The sequence below is a fragment of the Bolinopsis microptera genome, chromosome 2, assembly GCF_026151205.1.
Source record: "Bolinopsis microptera isolate Bmic1 chromosome 2, MBARI_Bmic_1.0, whole genome shotgun sequence".
Lineage (NCBI taxonomy): Eukaryota > Metazoa > Ctenophora > Tentaculata > Lobata > Bolinopsidae > Bolinopsis > Bolinopsis microptera.
In genome coordinates, this window is record NC_087073.1 from 767,781 (window position 1) to 789,080 (window position 21,300).

The 21,300-nt window shown below is 39.8% G+C and overlaps 1 protein-coding gene and 2 long non-coding RNA genes across 3 annotated transcripts in view; 2 read left to right on the forward strand and 1 right to left on the reverse strand.

The window, feature by feature from the left end:
• The window catches only part of LOC134811125 (zinc finger DHHC domain-containing protein 4-like), an 80,779-nt gene that overhangs the window by 42,857 nt on the left and 16,622 nt on the right, over window positions 1-21,300 (forward strand). The window lies entirely within an intron of this gene.
• On the reverse strand, window positions 775-15,837 carry LOC134811127 (uncharacterized). The gene is made up of 3 exons (XR_010159759.1): window positions 15,741-15,837; window positions 15,391-15,453; window positions 775-861 (listed from the first exon to the last, which is right to left on the reverse strand). It is a non-coding gene; the product is annotated as an uncharacterized LOC134811127 (long non-coding RNA).
• On the forward strand, window positions 16,036-19,528 carry LOC134811318 (uncharacterized). Its single transcript, XR_010159790.1, has 3 exons — window positions 16,036-16,070; window positions 19,251-19,350; window positions 19,481-19,528. It is a non-coding gene; the product is annotated as an uncharacterized LOC134811318 (long non-coding RNA).

Here is a 21,300-nt window from a genome sequence, read left to right on the forward strand (position 1 = left end):
TAGCTACACATACGCTGGCTCTTCTTGTTTTGCGGAAATTCGCTGAAACTCAATGATAAACTTGACATAAGGTAGATGAAGAGGTCGTCAAGGTAAAGTCAAGTTTCTTCGACCAGGTGGTTAAAGAATTATTGAATTCCGAAGTAGACAAGAACTTAGAACGGTCAAACCTTTATGTGTTAAAGCAGCACTGTAATCAAAATATGCACAGTACAGGGATAGCAAACAGAAAGATGGTCGCCGTGTTAAGTTGTTGGATGTGATTCAGTGAATTTGATGTGAGATGTCCCAACTTCTTTACACCAATCCTGTTAACATTTGAAGTCAATAATTGACTTAATGTCATACATTTGAATGTTTGTAGGATCCCATCTTCAATTATAAGTGATATCATTCTGAAGCGAGGAGAGCTAACTAGAACAACGCTTCTATAAATCTGGATTCAGTAGACAAGTGTATATACATACATTGTATATACAGTGTATATAGTATATACACTGTATATACATCATGTATATACAGTGGACCCTAGTTTGTGATTTATCCTTCACCGATACACTGCGTCAAGACACTGGGTCTTGAGTGAAGCCAAAAATACTGTATCAAAACGGTGAAATATTTGAGTAAGCCCCTTTAAACCGCGGAGAAAAGTTGTGTTTTAACACACGTGTCACAGGTGACACAGTGACCCTTATGGTAAACAGTAGTCAATAACTACACACAGTTATGGTAAGTATCAGTTATAATAAACTTTTAAAACATTTACCTGTTCATCTATTATCTGAGGTTTGATGATTATACATAGGATGTAGTTTGATAGTAGGAGGGAATAGAGCAATACTAGTAACCCTGGTAACACATCTGAAATATAGAGGTAATTAAAGTGTATAGATACTAGTAACCCTGGTAACACATCTGAAATATAGAGGTAATTAGTCTTTTCTGACTATGATCTTTTCTTAAAACAGCGACTAGGAACTAAATAGCTCTTATTCTCGGAATTAGGTGGAGATTAGTCCAAAAGTTCAAACTGTGATAGCTTAGTCACGATTATCAAGAAGGACTATAATGAAAAGCATTCCATATAAGGAGCGAACATTTTAACGTCACGCATAACGTCACGCGTTATTTACTTAAATAAATATGTTTAAAGAAATTTCCTCAATTAATTAACCTTTTGATGCACTTCTTGACTCAATATCTAAGGCTTGTAAATCAGATAAAGAGATAAAAATGTTTCATCTCACAACGAAATTATTAGGACCTCAAATAATTTTTTTTGAATTACGCGGATGTATGCTCATCGATCGAAACTGGAAAACTAATTTTAAATCTGTAAACATCATGTGCAGTTTAAGCATGTTTAAGATGCTAATGACGACAAGCTGATTGCGTGTGGATATTTTTAACCAGTTTTCAAGATTGGGGGGGGGGGGGTCCAACCCGATCGTTTCCGATCATTCCGATCCCGATTTTGGCCTCATCAACCCTCATATCGGAAAAATCGGGAAAATTTAAATCTTTCCTCTGAGGTTTCTAGGCGATATAGGTAGCCATTTCTGTACTTAAATATGACAAGAAATCGATTGGTGGTGGTCCCAGAACCCCAAAATGGTTTCTAGTTCCAAACAAGAATCGTTTCGTCCGAAAAACAACACACTGTCGTATCAACTCTTGTTTGACAGAAACATCCACCCCGGTCCACAATTGAAAGAGGTACGGTTGGTAATAACAATCGTAACAAATAGAGAACGCTTTAGTAACTTTTGATTTAAATTGTCTCCACAATTTGTAACAGGCTATCTGCAGAAATGGGTAGCACGGTTAATGACCATTGACCGTGCAACCCATTTCAAGAGGAGGACTGAGGACGGGGAGGAGGAGGACTAAGAGAACGCGAGGGCTAAGGACGACGAGGACTGAGGACGAGGACGAGATCGAGGACGAGGACTGAGGAGGAGGACTGATAAGAAGGAGGAGGAGGACTGAGGATGACGAGGAGGAGAAGGAGGACTGGGGGAGGACTGAGGAGGAGGAAGAGGACTGAGGAGGAGGACTGAGGACTGAGGAGAAGGAGGACTGAGGAGGACAGAGGAGGACCAGGACGAGGACTAGGAGGATGAGGACGAGGACTAAGGACAAGGACTGGGAGGATGAGGACGAGGACTAAGGACGATGAGGATGAGGACGATGACTAAGTACGAGGAGGAGGACGACTGAGGAGGAGGACTGATTAGGAGGAGAAGGAAGAGGAGAAGGAGGAGGAGGGTGAGGAGGAGAACTGAGGAGGAGGAGGAGGAGAAGGAGGAAGACTGAGAAGAAAGAGGAGGACTGGGGAGGACTGAGGAGGAGGAGAAGGACCGAGGAGGACTGAGGAGGAGGAGGACTGAGGAGGAGGAGGACTGAAGAGGAGAGGGAGGACTGAGGAAGAGGAGCAGCTCATTGGTGAGGAGGAGGAGGACTAAGGACGAGGAGGACTGAGGAGGAGGACGAGAGCGAGGACGAGGAGGAAGACTAAGGAGGAGGACTGATAAGAAGGAGAAGGACGAGGACGAGGACTGAGGAGGAGGACTGATGATGAAGAGGAGAAGGAGGACTGGGGGAGGACTGAGGAAGAGGAGGACTTAGGGAGGACTGAGGAGGAGGAGGACTGAGGGAGGACTGAGGAGGATGATGAGGAGGAGGACTGAGGATGAGAAGGAGGAGAAGGAGGACTGGCGGAGGACTGATGAGGAGGTGGACTGGGGGAGGACTGAGGAGGAGGACGAGAGCGAGGACGAGGAGGAAGACTAAGGAGGAGGACTGATAAGAAGGAGAAGGACGAGGACGAGGACTGAGGAGGAGGACTGATGATGAAGAGGAGAAGGAGGACTGGGGGAGGACTGAGGAAGAGGAGGACTTAGGGAGGACTGAGGAAGAGGAGGACTTAGGGAGGACTGAGGAGGATGATGAGGAGGAGGACTGAGGATGAGAAGGAGGAGAAGGAGGACTGGCGGAGGACTGATGAGGAGGTGGACTGGGGGAGGACTGAGGAGGAGGAGGACTTAGGAGTAGGAGGAGAAGGAGGAGAAGGAGGAAAAGGAGGAAAAGGAGGAAAAGGAGGAGGAGGACTGAGGAGGAGGAGGAGGACTTAGTAGTAGGAGGAGAAGAAGGAGAAGGAGAAGGAGGACTGAGGAGGAGGAGGAGGAGGACTGAGGAGGAGGAGAAGGACTGAGGAGGAGGACGAGGAGGATGAGGACGAGGAGGAGGACGAGGACTGACGAGTAGGAGGAGGACTGGGGACTGAAGAGGAGGAGGACTGAGGAGGAAGAAGATGAGAGCTGAGGAAGAGGACTGAAGAGGATGAGGAAGAGGAGGAGGACTGAGGAGTAGGACTGATGAGGAGAAGGAGGAGGAGGACTGAGGAGGAGGACTGAGGAGGAAGACTGAGGAGGACGAGGACGAGGACTAAGGACGAGGAGGAGGAGGACTGATTAGGAGAAGAAGAAAGCGGAGAAGGAGGAGGAGGATGAGGCTAGGAGGAGAAGGAGGAGAATGAGGAGGAGGATTGGGGGAGGACTGAGGAGGAGGATAAGGAGGACTAAGGATGAGGATGAGGACGAGGACGATTATGAGGAGGACAGAGGATGAGGACTGATGAGGAGGAGAAGGAGGAGGATGAGGAGGAGGAGGACTGGGGAGGACTGAGGAGGAAGAGGAGGATGACTGAGGAGGAGGATGAGGAGGAGGACTCAGAAGGAGGACTCAGGAGGTGGAGGAGGATGAGGAGGAGGACTCAGGAGGAGGAGGACGACCTGATGGGGAGGAGAAGGAGGAGGAGGATGAGTAGGAGAAATGAGGAGGAGGAGGAGAAGGAGAAGGAGGAGGACTGGGAGTAGGACTGAGGAGGAGGAGGGGACTGAGGAGCAGGGTGAGGAGGACTGAGGAGAAGGACGAGGACGAGGACGAGGAGTCAGGAAGAGGACTGAAGAGAACTGAGGAGAAGGACTCAGGAGGAGGAGGAAGACTTAGGAGGAGGAGGAGGACTGTTGAGAAGGAGGAGGAAGACCAGGGAGGAGGACATGTAAATGTTTTGTCTGTTTTTGTCCGTTTTTGTTCGCCCTACTTTTTGTCCGTTTTGAAAATATAGGGTACCGAACGGACACAAAACATGATCCCCCAGCCAAGCATGTGTTACGATACAAATGTACTTGACTATACATTTAAGGTGCAGTGTACTAGTGATATTATGGTATGTTTAAAGACCGGACCACAAAATATAACCCGGTACCTAGTGTTGTACTAATACATAATAACAAGTAACAGGGATAAAATTAATGAGCAGAAACAATCGATCTCACGTCAAAAGGCCAAAGCACTCGGGTCTGGGAGTACATGACAACTCCAACTAGTAGTGAGCATACTAGCGCCCCTGCAGTGGAAAAACACATAAAACATACTATTGGAATGTCCAATTGGTTCGTTTTCTCATAAAAATATAGCATATGGAGGGGTTCTGGTTGAATTATATCACTTCTGAGAGGTTTTAGAGATCGATTCTGTTAATTTCTCAATTTTCCGATTTTTCCGATTCCGATTTTGGCCTCATCAACCCTCATATCGGACATCGGGTTGGACCCCCCCCAAGATTTAACCAAACGTTCGACCAGTCGTTTGACCTATGAATTGATCTGGAGTATGCTGCAGCTCGGTACGACGGTACTTGGTACCTGATCCCCCCCCCCCCGGTAATCTCGAGAGTTACAGCAGCTCGGTACTTAGTACCTGACCCCCCCCCCCCGGTATGCAGCAGCTCGGTACTTAGTACCTGACCCCCCCCCCCTCCGGTAATCTCGAGAGTAACATCAGTAGAATAGCATCGGAATGTGCAACGTCAATTTATTTGAAAAGTTTCTACACTGTCACCTTCATAGCGTCATATCATTAAACAAGGAATTTTAAATAAAAACGAATTTTCAAACATTACATTTCTTGTCTCAAAACGAAGGTGACCAAGTGATTTTGGTAAATTACCCACTAGTTACCATAGTTACACTACTAGTAACCCTGGTAACACATTTTTTTTTATCTAGACACTTATTTTACTTCGGTGTATTCCAACAGCCACAATGTTACACAAGTGCAACCAGCCAATTACAGGAAGCCGAAGGATGTGTTATCATGCTCCAAAATCGGTGTTAAAATTTACAGCGCGTGTTTCGAATGATATCGTTGTGTACAAAATTACAATACAAATATCTACATGTGCTTGTGTGCAGCATGTCATGTTTTATTGATATAATGTCACAGTATTGTGTTACATCGCTTTACAGCCAACTCCGGTATGCGATATAACTTTATACCATATAAGTATTATATATCTTATCACTAAATAAAGGTAAAGATAAAACATTTTAATTAATACATTTATGAACTGAACTCAACAATAATACATTTTACATTGTGTGTTAATTGAAGACTGAAGAATGATTATACGGGTATATGACCCCCAGAATATAGGTCGTTTTTTGAGCACTTAGAAACAGGTGTTAAAACTACTTCTAAGCATGTTTAGGGCTGTAAATATGTACATAATAACCCTTTAAATGTTTCTTGGGTAGTTGAAAATAATTATTAGGTTTTTAAGTGTACTTTTTTTTCACCTGTAAAAATACCATTTTTTAACAGGGCCCCCAGAATATAGGTCCAAACATCTGTTCCTAAGTTGTTCTAAAATTGTCACAGACAGTTATATGCAGTCAGAATATGTTGCTGAGACTGTATTGATGATGCCAATGGCTCCAGATACTAAATTGAAATGGTTTAGAGTATACTTAATAGCAAAAAATCAAAAACTACGGCCCCCAGAATATAGGTATGCAAAAATCGTCCTCAAATACTCCACCTTCATACATTTTGATGATGCCATCTCTTCAGCATATGTTCTTTAACTGTTTCTCATCACTACCCCACATTCCTTAATGCTCAGGGTGACAGAGAAAATGCAGAATCTTGGTCGCTATTTTTTTTTTAAAACCTATATTCTGGGGGCCATATACCCGTAATGAGTAAAATCTTTAATTTTACTAGTTAAAAAGCTTTCATGCACTCATTTAGTAGGGATCTTAACTAAATACTTAAATAAGATTGAAGGAGTGTCCCTAGATATGATTGAGGGGGGCTGTTTTTATCTGTATCAATACAATGTGCACCTCAATGACTGTAAATCAGACATTTTTGGCCGCCAAATTTTTTTAAAGGCCTAACTCAAAATTCTGTCCCAAAACTTAAGGTCATGAGACAATTCTACGTTGATTCTGAAAATTTCATGTGAAAATATTGAAACCCTATTGAGTTCTATTGTTTTGAGCGAAGTCAGTTTGAGATATGGGCGATTTTGTTCATTTTTTGCGATTATTTGAACACAGAATCCACAGTTAGGTAGATATTGAGCTGATAATCATAGAGAATGTGTAATATATGCTTACCTTCCATATAAAGTTGGTTTCATTCAAAAATATTGATATTTGACCAATTTATGGACCAAAATCGATCAAATTTGGTGCGTATGCCCAAATATGGGCATATGGTTTTTGTTTTTATCCCATAACTCGGCCAATTTTTATCCAATTTTGATAAAACTTGACATGTGGGTTCAGGAGACTAGTAGCTACAAGTAGAGCATCCCAAAGCATGGTTTTGGGCATGTTCAGGGTTTTTGACCAACCTATATTCTGGGGGTCGTATAGACCTATATTCTGGGGGCCCGTAAAATTGTGGAGGTCATAACTTTTTTCCAAATTGTCAGTTTGCAGATGTCTCGATGAAAAGATAGCTTAAAATAATACTTATACTCATACCAGTAGTCTTAATGGCATGTGTTGGACAGATTTTTGTCATGACAATTTTTCGCCATATTTACCCCTCTAGAAAATGACAACATCGTTCAAATCTTTCGCTGTCATGACCAAATATACCAAAATACCTCATGTAGGTCCAAAATTTTTATCCAGAAACATTAGTTACATGTTTTACTCCAACCTAGCAGTAACAGATCCCATTAGTATCGCTTATCTTGGTTAGAACTGTATCCACTAACATGACCTATATTTTGGGGGCCACCTATATTCTGGGGGCCATATACCCGTACTAAACAATAATACATTTTACATTGTACGTTAATTGAAGAATGATTATACTGTAGATTCTCTTCTCGTCTCAATGACAAAGGCGTGGCTTATAAAACTTTGATCCTTTGATATACTGCAATATACTATATAGAAGTTATCTTAAACAATAATCTCAGAATGTGTGTGTGTGTGTGTATGTGTGTCTGTGCGTGTGTAATTTCCAAGCGGCTTAATCAAGAAATCCGGTCGGTTATATTTAAAAACGGTAAGAGTTACGGGGCTGGTTTTTTCGGTATAGTGTCGACAAAACTATGAGGAAGCCAAATGGTAAAGGTTTTTAAAATCGGTCGGTGGTAAGTGGTTTAATTGATGGTTTGTACCACAAATGTTACATAAAATGGCTCACATTTTCTCCCTCCTCGCTCTCTCTCCCATTACTGCATATTATGTAGCGTTGGTACATATAATATCATAATTACACTGCCATGTAATACTATAAACTTATTAGCGGTCTGTTTGGAGTGTAGAGAGAGTTCATACTTTCATACGACAATGTAATGCATGTTTTCAAATATGCGGGTGTGGTGCGGAGTTAATGAGGGTTAATTTCTATTGAATATTGTTTAAGATACTGTTATTTAGCCAAATACCCTGAACACGCCAAATACCCAGGTTTATGGTGCTCTACTTGTAGCTAGTGGTCTCCTGAACTCGTATATGAAATTTCATCAAGATTGGACAAAAAATGACTGAGTTATGAGCCAAAAACCATATGCCCATATTTGGGCATACGCACCAAATTTTGTAGATTTCGTCCCATAAATTGGTAAATTATCAATATTTTTGAATCAGACTTACTTTATATAAAAGGTAAGCCTAAACTACATATTCTCTGTAAGTTATAGCTTTACATCTGTTTAAATGTGGATACTAAGGCGAAAAGACTACAAAAAATGAACTAAATTGCCCGTATCTTGGTTCGCGATATTCGCGGAATTGATCTCATTTAAATTGTAACAACTCAATCAGTTTTCAATACTAAACGATACTAACCAATTATTGAGCGATGGTAGCCCCCCCCCCCCCCCCCCCAGGTTACTGCATTCCTCGTAACTTTGATTCCTAGGTTGGAACATTTCTTCCTACTTTTCTAAAGCTTAGAATAAGTTTTTTCACGTTCGTTTCCTCAAATTTCCTCAGGATGTTTGAAAGTTTGTTTTTTTTGCGCTGTAAGTGAAGAGGCATGTTAATTTCCAGTGCTTCAGAGTTTATTTATTCATTTATTTTTTGTGGGTCCTGATGAAAACAGGGCCGGGTGGCTGAGGCTAGCTTAGGCACACAAAGATGTATGGATTTATCATTGATAAAGATGTATTGATTGAAATGATAGATCCAGTGAAGAGCGTGCAGCTAGGAAGAACGTGGTAACTGGCCTGAAGAAGAAGAGGGCTGAACAGACTCATCTCGACCACTACATCCGTGACGGGAAGGTCTGTAGCCGTGTTAAGAAGACACCATGCAGTAATTCATGTCTCTCGGACACTGATCAGTATTTGAATGAGTATTGTGTATCTTAATAGTTTTCGGACGTTATCTGTATTTGAGAGACAATTTTATAATTTATACTCTATTTCTTGATTGTTTCACACTTCATATTTCAAAATTTGATCACTAGGTGGAGGTGATGTTATTGAGACTTTGGGCGGCCATAGAACTCCTGTTTTGATAGTTGTCCTCTTTACTTGTTTCACTGACCCACGCTTTTAAGCATTTATACATTTCGACCCATTTTACATGTTTGCTCGATTTGCTGTATACTTGCTAGTTTGTAAAAGTTTCAAATCAAAAATCATTTATTTTTTGGGTTCCAGTATCTGAGTGAGCATATTTAGGGGGACAAGAAGTAAAAGAAGTGTATCGTGAGATTTAGAAAGTCATATAACTGATACAACTAGAATATATAAGGCAATGGTTATAAAATCCAGTTACAACATGTCCATTGTAAGTCAATATAATTATATTAAATCAAACAAAGCAACGAAACCAAGCCAACGGTTCGATTCGAAAATCGTATTGTCAAGTTAACAAAAGTTTTGGAGGAAGTTTGGAATCAACGGTGAAATATTTAGAAGATATTGATCTGGAGGAGATTGAAAACTTTCTGAATATGAGAACAAACGTGAAATTCTAGGAGTTTTTGATCTGTTAATTGTCAGTTGTTCGGTGAAGTCTCTCTTTTGTTTTTGTGTCTTATATATTAGACGGACGTGTCATCCCCCTTATATTCTTATATTAGAGTTTTTCTTCATCTGATTTCTAATCGTCTTTCACATGGTGACCTACTTCTTCTCTCTGCTTAATATCTCAATCTGATGGTTTCCAAAATCCAAGCTTCAAAATTGTTGCGTTTTGTCAGGTATTCTCAGGTTTTGTCAGGTTTTGTCAGGTATTCTCAGGTTTTGTCAGGTATTCTCAGGTTTTGTCAGGTATTCTCAGGTTTTGTCCGGTATTATCAGGTTTTGTCCGGTATTATCAGGTTTTGTCCGGTATTCTCAGGTTTTGTCAGGTTTTGTCAGGTATTCTCAGGTTTTGTCAGGTATTCTCAGGTTTTGTCAGGTATTATCAGGTTTTGTCCGGTATTCTCAGGTTTTGTCAGGTATTCTCAGGTTTTGTCCGGTATTCTCAGGTTTTGTCCGGTATTCTCAGGTTTTGTCCGGTATTCTCAGGTTTTGTCCGGTATTCTCAGGTTTTGTCCGGTATTCTCAGGTTTTGTCCGGTATTATCAGGTTTTGTCCGGTATTCTCAGGTTTTGTCCGGTATTCTCAGGTTTTGTCCGGTATTCTCAGGTTTTGTCCGGTATTCTCAGGTTTTGTCCGGTATTCTCAGGTTTTGTCCGGTATTGTCAGGTATTGTCAAGTTTTGTAAGGTATTCTCATTCTCATTCGGTAGTTGCATGGGTGTTAAGCAGTCTACAAACTGTCTCCAATTCTTCCAGACTGCTAGCGATGCTGTCTTGTAGAGTTCGCTGTGGAACACAGGATTCAGGAAGCTGTTAATCGGGATCACCACTAGTGCAAAGATCTCAAATACTGTTGTAGAAGCTGGCTCCTTGGAGATGTATTGGAAATACAGGACGGTGAGAATGAAGGGAGTCCAGCAGATAAGCTGTGATCCCACCATCAGAGCCACCTTTAAAGTTAGCTGGACTCGGACGGAGTCCTGACCTTCCCCTCCCCTTGGAACTACCGCCTCATTTGATTTCCTCTGTTTTAGAATGATCTTAATGTATGCGGTGATGACAATACTAAGTAGGACCACGATACTTGTGCAGTAGAGGATTATATAGATCTCATAGGAGTCTTGGGATTTGAATATGTTGTGGACACAGAAACCTGTATTACCGTAGTAGCTAATCTCTGTGACATCAAAGATCTCCCTATTTGATGTGACATTACTCAGGTCACTGATCATTCTGTAGATATCATCATCATCTCTGTGGAGCATTCCCTTGTGAACCATAGCAAGACGAGACCGGTTAATGGGATTTGTGCCGAAGAAAGGATTTTGATCCAAGTGACTAAAGAATATTTTCGTTCTGAAAATATCTCTAATCGACGAGACTGGCATCAAAGGAAGAACCGAGTGTAGTAAATTGAGGATATTCAGAAAAGTGAGCCACATAACGATGATTCTCACTCTAATATCAACCACTATGCTGTGGCATGACAAGAACCTGGTGATGCTTATGGAAGCTATCAACATAAGCGAGCCGTGAGACGAGAAGGAAAATAGGACTCCAAGAAGAGAACAGAATGGACTGGCTCTCCACATTTCTTCCAGCTGGCAGTACTCGCCTTTATTCCCGAGAACTAAAGCTGCTATTACTATACAACACAAATATACTCCCATGAGGGTATCATGGAAGAAAATTTGCATCAAAAACACGTTGTCAACCTGTTTTACTTTAGAGTTGCACTTCATAGTCCAACATTTGTAACCCTCTTTCATGTTCATTATAACAATCAAGATGCCCATGATGATCGTTACAGTGAAGACAAAGTTTGATTTGATAAGGAAATCAGAGGAAGACAGCTCTTCAAACTGGCATGTTCCACATTCATCAGCTCCATTGATACAATCCTTCACGTTATCACAAACCTTGTTGTTATCAACCCACTCAGCAGTCTCATTAGGATTGCAATAAAACCGTCCTGGACACCCAGTCTCGTCTGCTTGGTTGTCGCAATTTACCTCCCCATCACACATATAGTGCAGGGAATATGTTTCTGTGAAATCCTTCGGGTTGCAGCGAAACACATGAGGTACAGGATATCCCATCCCGATATGGACGCAGAAGTTCTCCCAGCCGTTCTCAAATCCGTCGACATGTTTGCAGTTGACACGGCAAAACTCTGCCATCGTTATATTATATTGTTCTGGTTGATACTTTAATAAACATGTATGAAGTGGGCTTAAATGCGTAGCAAAATCTTGCTTTTCATTACATAAATTGGGATTCCCTACCTCAATGGAGTACTTGGATGAACGGTACGCATTCTCCTGGCAATACCGATCTTCTGTAACACAGATCTTGTCGGCGGTTCCTGAAACCGAAAGTACAAAGTAATCTGTACAGAAGCACTCATCAGATCCATCAGTACAATCCTGAATTTTGTCACAGAGATTATCCATTGCGACACAGCCCGAACCATCTGCACAGTAGAAAACAGGCGATTGGTTACCAAGACAATTGCATTCGTCGGTTAGGCATTGGGAATATCCGTCACAGATTTGGGAGGTGTTGTTTAGCTTGCAAATGAACCAAGTGTCTTCGTCTCGAAAATCAGGCGGCAGTCCAGAATCTGTATATGATGCCAATTCTCTTGTTTTCAAAAATGTGAAATCAAAATTGAAATCACAAATTAAATTGTCACCCTCGGCACGATCGTGTGTGATTTCTAGGATTTTAGGGTTAAGTTGCAAGTAAATAAAGGTTTGTCCAAAGCAACGATCAGCTAGATTTTCATCTATATCGTAATCTAAAACTGTCGACTCTGAAAGCTCCTGCTTGAAATCTGATAAGCCCCTTAGATGGGTCGTTATCACGCTTAGTCGGGTGGTGGTGAAAAATGCGAGCAAAATAACAACTTTAGTTGTGAGTGCTCTGTCCCTCATAGCTCAGATCAGACCGACATCACTGAGTTGACAGTTACCTGCTGTGCATTCTCAGATATAGAAGGAATACTTATATATTATAAGTATTTGGACGAGGGCAGCACAATTTATTCATATATATAAATATGAATAAATTGTGCTGCCCTCGCCCAAATTGATATTTCTCATACGCTCAAAGTGCACTGTATATTTTATTTTGCTTATTTTAGATCGCACTGCTTCAAATGCACCAATAAGCTGGCTTTATTTTTCTTTGTATAAATAAACAAATTTGAATAATAATAGTGATAAAAACAAAGAATCGTACGTAAGCGTGAGTGAGATCTTTTAAAAATTATTATGTGCGATCGATCGCACTGCTTCAAATGCACCAATAAGCTGCCTTTTTTCCCCTTGTATAAATAAACAATTTTTAATAACAATTATGATACGAACAAAGAATCGTACGTGAGCGTGAGTGAGATCTTTAAAAAATTATTATGTAAGGGGAGAGCCGGGGGCAAACATCAGTACTCATACGTTGGGTCTTATAAGTTTAAATAACATAACCATGAAAACTGTAACTTTGCAGATGGTATACCATACTGTTAATACTCATGATTCCGTCGCCAAAATTAGTAATTCAACATCGAATTGCCTAAACTAGTGTTTGTGAACATGTCAGAAACTCCATGGTAACATTTAATATTGCAATAGCAATTTAATCTGGAATATGATATAACACGACATCTTTCCGACGCGACAGCGACATCTGTCCGACTCAGGCCTCAGGGTACCAGAAAAAAAAACGACATCTGTCCGAAATTGTGATCTGATTTCATTACGACACATTTCCAATTAGAAACATGATCTGAGCTGTTACTTGCTAATTTGTATACGTAACAATTGGACAATAGTTTAGATTTTATATTTAAATTAATTCAATAAAATACAATATCAAAGAATCAAATCTAAAGCATAGCCAAATTTCCGATAGCTTTTAGGAAATCCATAGGGTTGCTGTAGTTGTGTAATCATCTACAATTATCTGAAGTTGTCGATCATAACGGATCCATTTGGGTGCACGTAGCTCAGGTAGTTCCCGCCCGCCCGTCTTTGGTTTTCTTCACGTCTGTAAGGGCTTGTTCTGGGAGCCTTGTTTGCGATAAACTGAAGATTGGTTCATTGGTTGCCATTGTGGATTGCGATAACTGATCTACATACCACTGTCCTATATGTACTCATGTAGGCTGTGACCTGTGATGTGATCGACAGCTTGTTAGTGTACGGCTAGCACGATCCTGTCCTCAAATAGTCAATCACTTATCGATGGATCACATCTCAATGGATCACGTCATCAGCATTAGAACAATGGGAGCAACGTCACAAGATTACCCGTGAGCTTGTGAAATACGAATGTGATCCGAAATTACAAATATATGATCTGAAATTCGGACAGATATCGCCAAAAACGACTCCTCCGACAGCGACATCTGTCCGAAATCCCTAATTCGGCTGTCGGACAGATTTAGCCCAATCTATTAAGTACATATATAATTACCATGGGATAAATTATAATTAGTATGAAAGTAAAGAGGAAGTGCCATCTCCATCTCCAACCTCAATCCAACAGTTTGTTATTAATTGATTTATTTATATCAAGAATTTAAAGAGTGACAACTACACATTGAACTAGGATTTTTGTTTAACTGAATTTTTGTTTAACTGAATTGATTTATTTATATCAAGAATATTCTTGATTACTAATTAGTTAGGACAAGGGGATCAGGTACTAAGTTTTGGACGTGACGTCGACTAAGTGTAATTTTGGAATTTCTCAAAAGACCCACCCACCCCCTTTGCGGTACTAATAACTGTTTTTTGGATAATAATAAAGACACCCACCCCTTTTGCGGTACTAACTGTTGAGAAATCACAGTACTAACAGTGTCTAGGTATATAAGATAAGATACTCACCCAGAAATTGCTTAAATAAATAGTTCATTAAACATTGGGAAATGGGTAAATTATACCCACTATTTCGTAGGGATTCTGTTTTCAATGTAGTCGAATTAGATACAAAGTTACAAAAAAAGGAAAAAAACCCATTCCCAAATTTGAAATTTGAGGTAAAATGGGTTTTTTGAGGTTGGACAGTGGACACCCCCTTAGTACCATGTACTAATTTTTTTTTCTGGAAAATGAGCAGCATACCCACCACTAAGTACAAAAGTACTAACTGTGGTTTGGAAGAAAATATGACTCACCACCCCAACGTCACGTTCAATACTAAGTGTATGATCCCCGCCCCCCTGTCTATTTCACAGGTATTTCTCAACAGTTCATTAAAATGATCCAGGGGTCTCACCACATCACATAGCTGCAGAGGAAACCAATTGTGGAGGAGAGAGTAGAACACATTGTTAGTGTAATAATGTATAGTAATGCCGATGCAAAATGCACAATGCACAATACACAATACACAATGCACTAGTGCAGCCGATTTTATAGCGTCTATTGTGCTGTATCTTAGATGTATTATTGTGTTGAAAAGAACAATGTATGGTGTGTACTCCTGATAGGAAATCTTTTATTCGCCGAGTTCATGCTCACTGTCAGACTCACAGTGTCTATTGGTGAATGAAAATACACACAGTAATTTGTTATTACTAGTCAATGTAAATCATTGTTCAATGCTCATGCTGGGAGCCCATTTCCTTACTATGCAAAACCTGTGAATTGGACATATTCTGGCGATGTTACTAGTGCACTGTGCAACTGAATTGAAAGTTACCTACAGGACTCTATATGGTGTATATGGGGTATATGAGATAACAGATACGAGATATTATAAAAATCAAAATTCAGGTCCTTGTTTTAAACCTATTTTTCAGATAACAACTAAGTTTGACCTCTGATAAGGAAACATGTTTTCTTTTCATTGGCCATAACTTTAATGATTACCCAAGCTACTGTAACATGGAATTTTTCGTAATTACAGTTACATTATGAAGGTGAGACTAATTGATATGTGGTGTTTGAGCACGTTACTTAGTTTGCTCACAAATTAAGTATGATAAATTTCATATTATAATGAATATATTTAAAATGTAATATATGTACTCACACAACATAGCTATAGTTATTTCTTCACTGGGATACTTTGTCGTATCCAGAGGTGTTAGGTAATCTGAAAAATGAAATGTTTCACACATCCTGGTATACAATATTGTCATGTGCAGCATTAAAAATTAGACAGTAGAGCAAATATAGAGTTTTAAAATATAGAGTTTTAAAATATAGAGTTTTAAAATTGATATGATTTTTTTAGAAGGTTCACAAAAAGGTACAATATACTATTATCTTTAACTAGATGGCTCCTACCTTATGGTATTTACAGTTCAAAATCGTATTGGGGATTTAAAACATGATAAGAGAAACAAAGTTAAATTTTATTAAAAATATAACAGTACTTACATTGTGAGTATCCAAGAACAGATAATGTGAATAGTATTATAGTAAACACTGATGTTATCCGACATACACCAACTTTTGACATTGCTAGCACCTACTAGAAATACATGATTCAAATTATTGAATATGCAAAAGACAATGTGAAACAACTAATCCACCCTCTCCACTCCACCCTCGCACATCATCATTTGTGATATGTGAGCAACATGATTTTTTTTTTTTTTGAAACTTTTACAAAATAGCAAATATACAAATGTACAGCAAATCGAACAAACATATTTTTACTTTAATACTTTCAACACTACTATATAACAAATAATTTGAGGAAACGATGTAACAGAGTCGATATATTTTAATGTTGCCATGGGGTGGCAAGTCCCCATACATCGCAGTCCGGTAGTTTCATTGCGTCCTAATATAAAATGGGCCGAAATGTATAAATGCTATAAAGCGTGGGTCAGTGAAACAAGTACAGAGGACAACTTTCAAAACACGAGTTTTATGGCCGCCCAAAGTCTCAATAACATCACCTCCACCTAGTGATAAAATTATGAAATATGAAGTGTGAAACAATCAAGAAATAGAGTATGTAAATTATAAAATTGTCTCTCAAATACAGATAACGTCCGAAAACTATTAAGATACACAATACTCATTCAAATACTGATCAGTGTCCGAGGGACATGAATTGCTTCATGGTGGCTTCTTATCACGGCTACAGACTTTCCCGTACCGGATATAGTGAACGAGATGAGTCTGTTCATAATGTGACAGGCGTTAAGTTTCAACTGTCCATCTCGAAGGGTAAGTCATTCAGCTTCAAGTTTTCTCACAATTAACAAGGATAATCAAACCAAACGCAAGATTTGTATGCCCATTTATGACATATGGTCTATGACCGTTGTATCATGTACATTATGTATTGTATCGGTATGAATTAAACTGCTTCTTCGAGATTGTAAGAATTTAACGTGACAACAGCTCAGGAAAGAGACTTGTAAATTGCATAATGTTTTGGCTATGTTCCCAATACGAAGTACAGTAAAACAATAAGACAAAGCATAACCTAATTCATAACATGGGTTGGAGGTCCAGAGGTCGCTTGAATGGGCTCGAAATCGGAAGATTCTGGTTAAAAATGGTGCTCGTCAAAATATTATTACAAGGCGATCACGTACTATCAACAAATACACGGAAGTTGCAAGATTGGCATTTTAATGGTAGCGCTCGATTCGTACGATACAGGGTTTAGACAAAGCGAATATGCGCGGCGTAGAAACTTTCGCTTTTATTACTTCTAATGTCCAATTGTGGAATCCAGTTGCGGCTCATGGAAGTTGGGGGACTGTTTTGGAGCTGGAGAGCGTCCAGAGGCGGTTTACCCGTCTTATTGATGAGGTGGGTACTCTTCCATACAGCCGTAGACTGGATATCCTCAATTTGACAACGCTGGCAGAGCGGCGAATACGTGGGGACCTTATTGAAGCTTTTAAAGTAACTAGTGGTTTGAGTGAACATGGATCGGGTTTGTTCAGAATTAAATGAGCAGATCTGGTCTTAATCTTGTTTCAACCAATAGATGTAGTAAGAGTGTAACTAAAGTGAAGAATCTCCAGTCTTCTTTTCTTCCGGAGCGAGTCATTCCTTACTGGAACAAACTCCCTCCAGATGTCAAGAACTGCTCGACAGTTTTAAATTTTAAAGTTAGATTAGAAGGATTTAAGAAAGAAATGATTTCTAAAAACAATGTAAATGATTTTTATTTTTGGAATGTTTCAAATGAAGTTTTAAGGAAAATTGAAGGACCCAGTTATTTAAGCAATAAGGAGAGACATAATGAATATTTTTGGTTTCATCCTTTTGTGGCAAAGAAGCGTTTTGTAAATCTTTATTCCACTGGGAAGTTTTAATGAAATATTTATATATAATGTATTAGATTTTATTTTGCTCTAACCAGAGCCAGCTCTCGCTTGCAGTACTTAGTAGTGCGCGACCGCCGACTTGTGAAACAAGCGCGTCACGCAGTACGCGTAGACACATGGCTATGTGAAGATTTTATTAATTAATAAAATTGAATTTGATAAATTATTAATGTTGATGGAAAAATATATTTCTTTAAATTATTTTTCTTTTTAGTGCAATGATATTTTGTAGACACTTGTGATGATGTTATGTCATAATCTTTACTTACTTACTTACTTACTTACTAATGAATTTGTTATACATGATGAATAATTTACATTTTTTATCAAATTTAATAATATTATATTAATGATGTGAAATCAGTATTGTAATTTTTCTTCATACGAAGCAATTTCATAAGCGCGCGGCGTTTTACAAAAATGTCAGTGTTGAGCAAAATTTTTACGAACGAATCGAGCGCTCTTCTTCAAATTCTGATAACACAAACCGTGCGTTTGTCTGTTTGTTTATGAGTTTTAGTCATTTACCAATTTAATCTCACTTAGAATTTGAGCTAATATTGTGTGACACAGTGTGCAGTCTATTAATTTACATGGTGATACGATACCAACTATCTTTCTTTCCAGACCTCCTTGTTTCATCAACTTGCGTTTGTCTTTCTTTCAGCAAAAAGAAACGTTTTCAGATTATTGTTTTCTTGATATTAATAAATTATTAATCAAATACTGACAGGTTGTTGGCTAAGGCTGGGGAGAACTTTTCCCGATTTCCTGTTGACTATAGGTTGTCATTTAAATCAGCTATTTAAGTTATGGATGTGTAGTGGGTCTAAACAATTGAAGCACTGGCTTTACTGAGATACTGTTGAGGCATTGTATGTGTTAGCAGCTTGATGAGAAAACATAGTTATTTGAATTATTCATTATATTCTTCAAATCAAACTTATTTAAAAGCATTCGGCCATAGCTTATAAGGGGTTGATTTCAGTGGTGTAACTTTGCCTGTTGGCGCCCCCCCTGCCGAAAATGCGCTCCCCTGTTGGCGCCCCTCCCCTTTTAGCACCCCTCCCTAAAATTGAACAAATTAGGTGATTTTAGAGGATATGCTGGTAAAATCTCTAAAAAAGTGTGTTTCTAGAGCAAAATGCGCAGTTTTGCTAGATCATAGTACCTCAGTTAAGTTTTTCAAAATTGACCCACATTCAAACGACGATTTTCCGCCCCCCCCCCCGCACAGTGGGGTCAGCGGGGCCTTTCGTTACACCACTGGTTGATTTAGTAGTCACTGCTGCAGCTTGTATTCGTCGGAATACAATTACTGAACATAATGTCAAAATAAACAACAACTTATTTGGGCTATATGTCGTAGAAATTGAAATGGCGGAAGAAATTGGCGCCATATTTGTTATTCTAGTCGTACTAGACCTGTGCCATATTATTATTTTAGTGGCTAAATGGTTAAATCGCAATGGCGTTTAAGACTGCATTTCTGTACATGTTGTAGCAAGAGATGTATAATTGAACCATAATTACAACTTTATATTATTGTATAATGTATAAATATCATCATGTTCCCTGCACAGTTTGTTAGCAATATAAAGATGTGGTACAAGAGCGGAAGTAACCTTATCAGCGTAGCCCTTTGTGTTACCACATGCATCCTAACTTTCAACTATTGGTCCATATCACAAGTAAGTTATTCACTGTTTTAAACTTTTATCCATTGCTTGTGATGATTCGATTTTATATTCTCAAATTGTGTGAAACTTTCTTAAACTTCTGAAACTAACTTAAAGTACTTTCTAAACAGAGCTTTTTCAGGATATGGTAATTTTAGACGCTCAAGTAAAAGTTTGTCGTCAGAAAGAGGTTTGTTTTCATACTAAACATGTTATCTTTCATAAAATAAGTACTCAAATTAAGATTACATTTGATCCTTAATGGACTCAGTAAGATAATTGTGGATCAGCAAAAACTTCATAGTCTGCAGGCTGTATCAGTGCTACTCATATCTTACTCATATCTTAGCGGCAGAATGGCAGATAACTTCTAAAAGCACTGCTTTCTTCTTTATCTTAATCAACTGTATTTTACCAATAGTAACTGTTGCAACCCCTTCCATAAGCAAGGCACCTTCCCCTTCCCAGTGTAGGAAATTTATCCTACTCCCTTACCACTCACTTACCCCTCCCTTACCCTCCCTTACTCATCCCTACCACTCACTTACCCCTCCCTTACCCCTCCATTACCCCATTACCCCTCCCTTACCCTATTACCCCTCCCTTACCCTATTACCCCTCCCTTACCCCTCCATTACCCCTCCCTTACCCCTCCCTTACCCCTCCCTTACCCCTCCCTCGGCCTCATCCTGTTTATGATTTTTTCATATTCGGTGTAGTGTCCTGTTTGTGGAGAGGGGTTTTCCAAACTCCAGGGGCTCGTGAAGTGTCTTACACAACCTCTCCGAGCCCAAGATCCGAAGTGCGTGGTGAAGAGCCACACCCTTCTCGAGGTGCCACTGTTAAGCTTAGTAGCCTGTTCTGGGTGATTCCAGTTAAAACAGGTGAACAGTAACAGAAAAAACGCGGCCGGAGGGGGGGGGGTCAGGGTACTAAGTCAGTACGAGATGCTGCATACGGGGGGGGGGGGGTCAGGTACTAAGTCCGAGCTGCTGTAACTCTCGAGATTACCGGGGGGGGTGGATCAGGTACCAAGTACCGTGTACGAGCTGCAGCATACTCCAGATCAATGCAAGGTCTCAAACGACTGGTCGAATCGTTTGGTTAATATCTTGGGGGGGGTCCAACCCGATGTCCGATATGAGGTGATGAGGCAAATCGGAATCGGAAAAATGGAAAATTGAAGGGAAATTAACAGAATCGATCTCTAAAACTTCTGGAAGTGATATAATTCAACAAGAACACCTCCATATTGATATATTTTTATGAGAAATACGAACCAATTGGACATTCCAATAGTATGTTTTTATGTGTTTTTCCACTGCAGGGGCGCTAGTATGCTCACTACTAGTTGACGTTGTCATTTACTCCAGACCCGAGTGCTTTGGCCTTTGTCGTGTGATCGATTGTTTCGCTACTATTATTTTATCCCTGTTACTTAATATTATTTATTAGTACAACACTAGGTCCGGGTTATCTTTTGTGGTTCCGGTCTTTAAAAACATACCATAATATCACTAGTACACATGCACCTTAAATGTATTGTCAAGTACAATTTGTTCGTAAACACATTGCATTGGCTGGGGGATCATGTTTTGTGTCCGTTCGGTACCCTATATTTTCAAAACGGACAAAATGTAGGGCGAACAAAAACGGACAATAAACAGACAAAACGGTATTTACATGTCTCCTCCCTGGTTCTTCCTTCCTCCTTTCAACAGTCCTCTCTCCTCCTAGTCTTCCTCCTCCTACTGAGGTCCTTTCCTAGTTCTCTTCTGTCTCTTCCTGACTCCTGTCCTCGTCCTCGTCCTCTCCTCAGTCCTCCTCACCTTGCTCCTCAGTCCCCTCCTCCTCCTCGTCCTAATCAGTCCTCCTCCTTCTCTTTCTCCTCCTCCTCCTCATTTCTCCTACTCATCCTCCCTCTCCTTCTCCTCCCCAATCAGGTCGTCGTCCTCCTCCTGA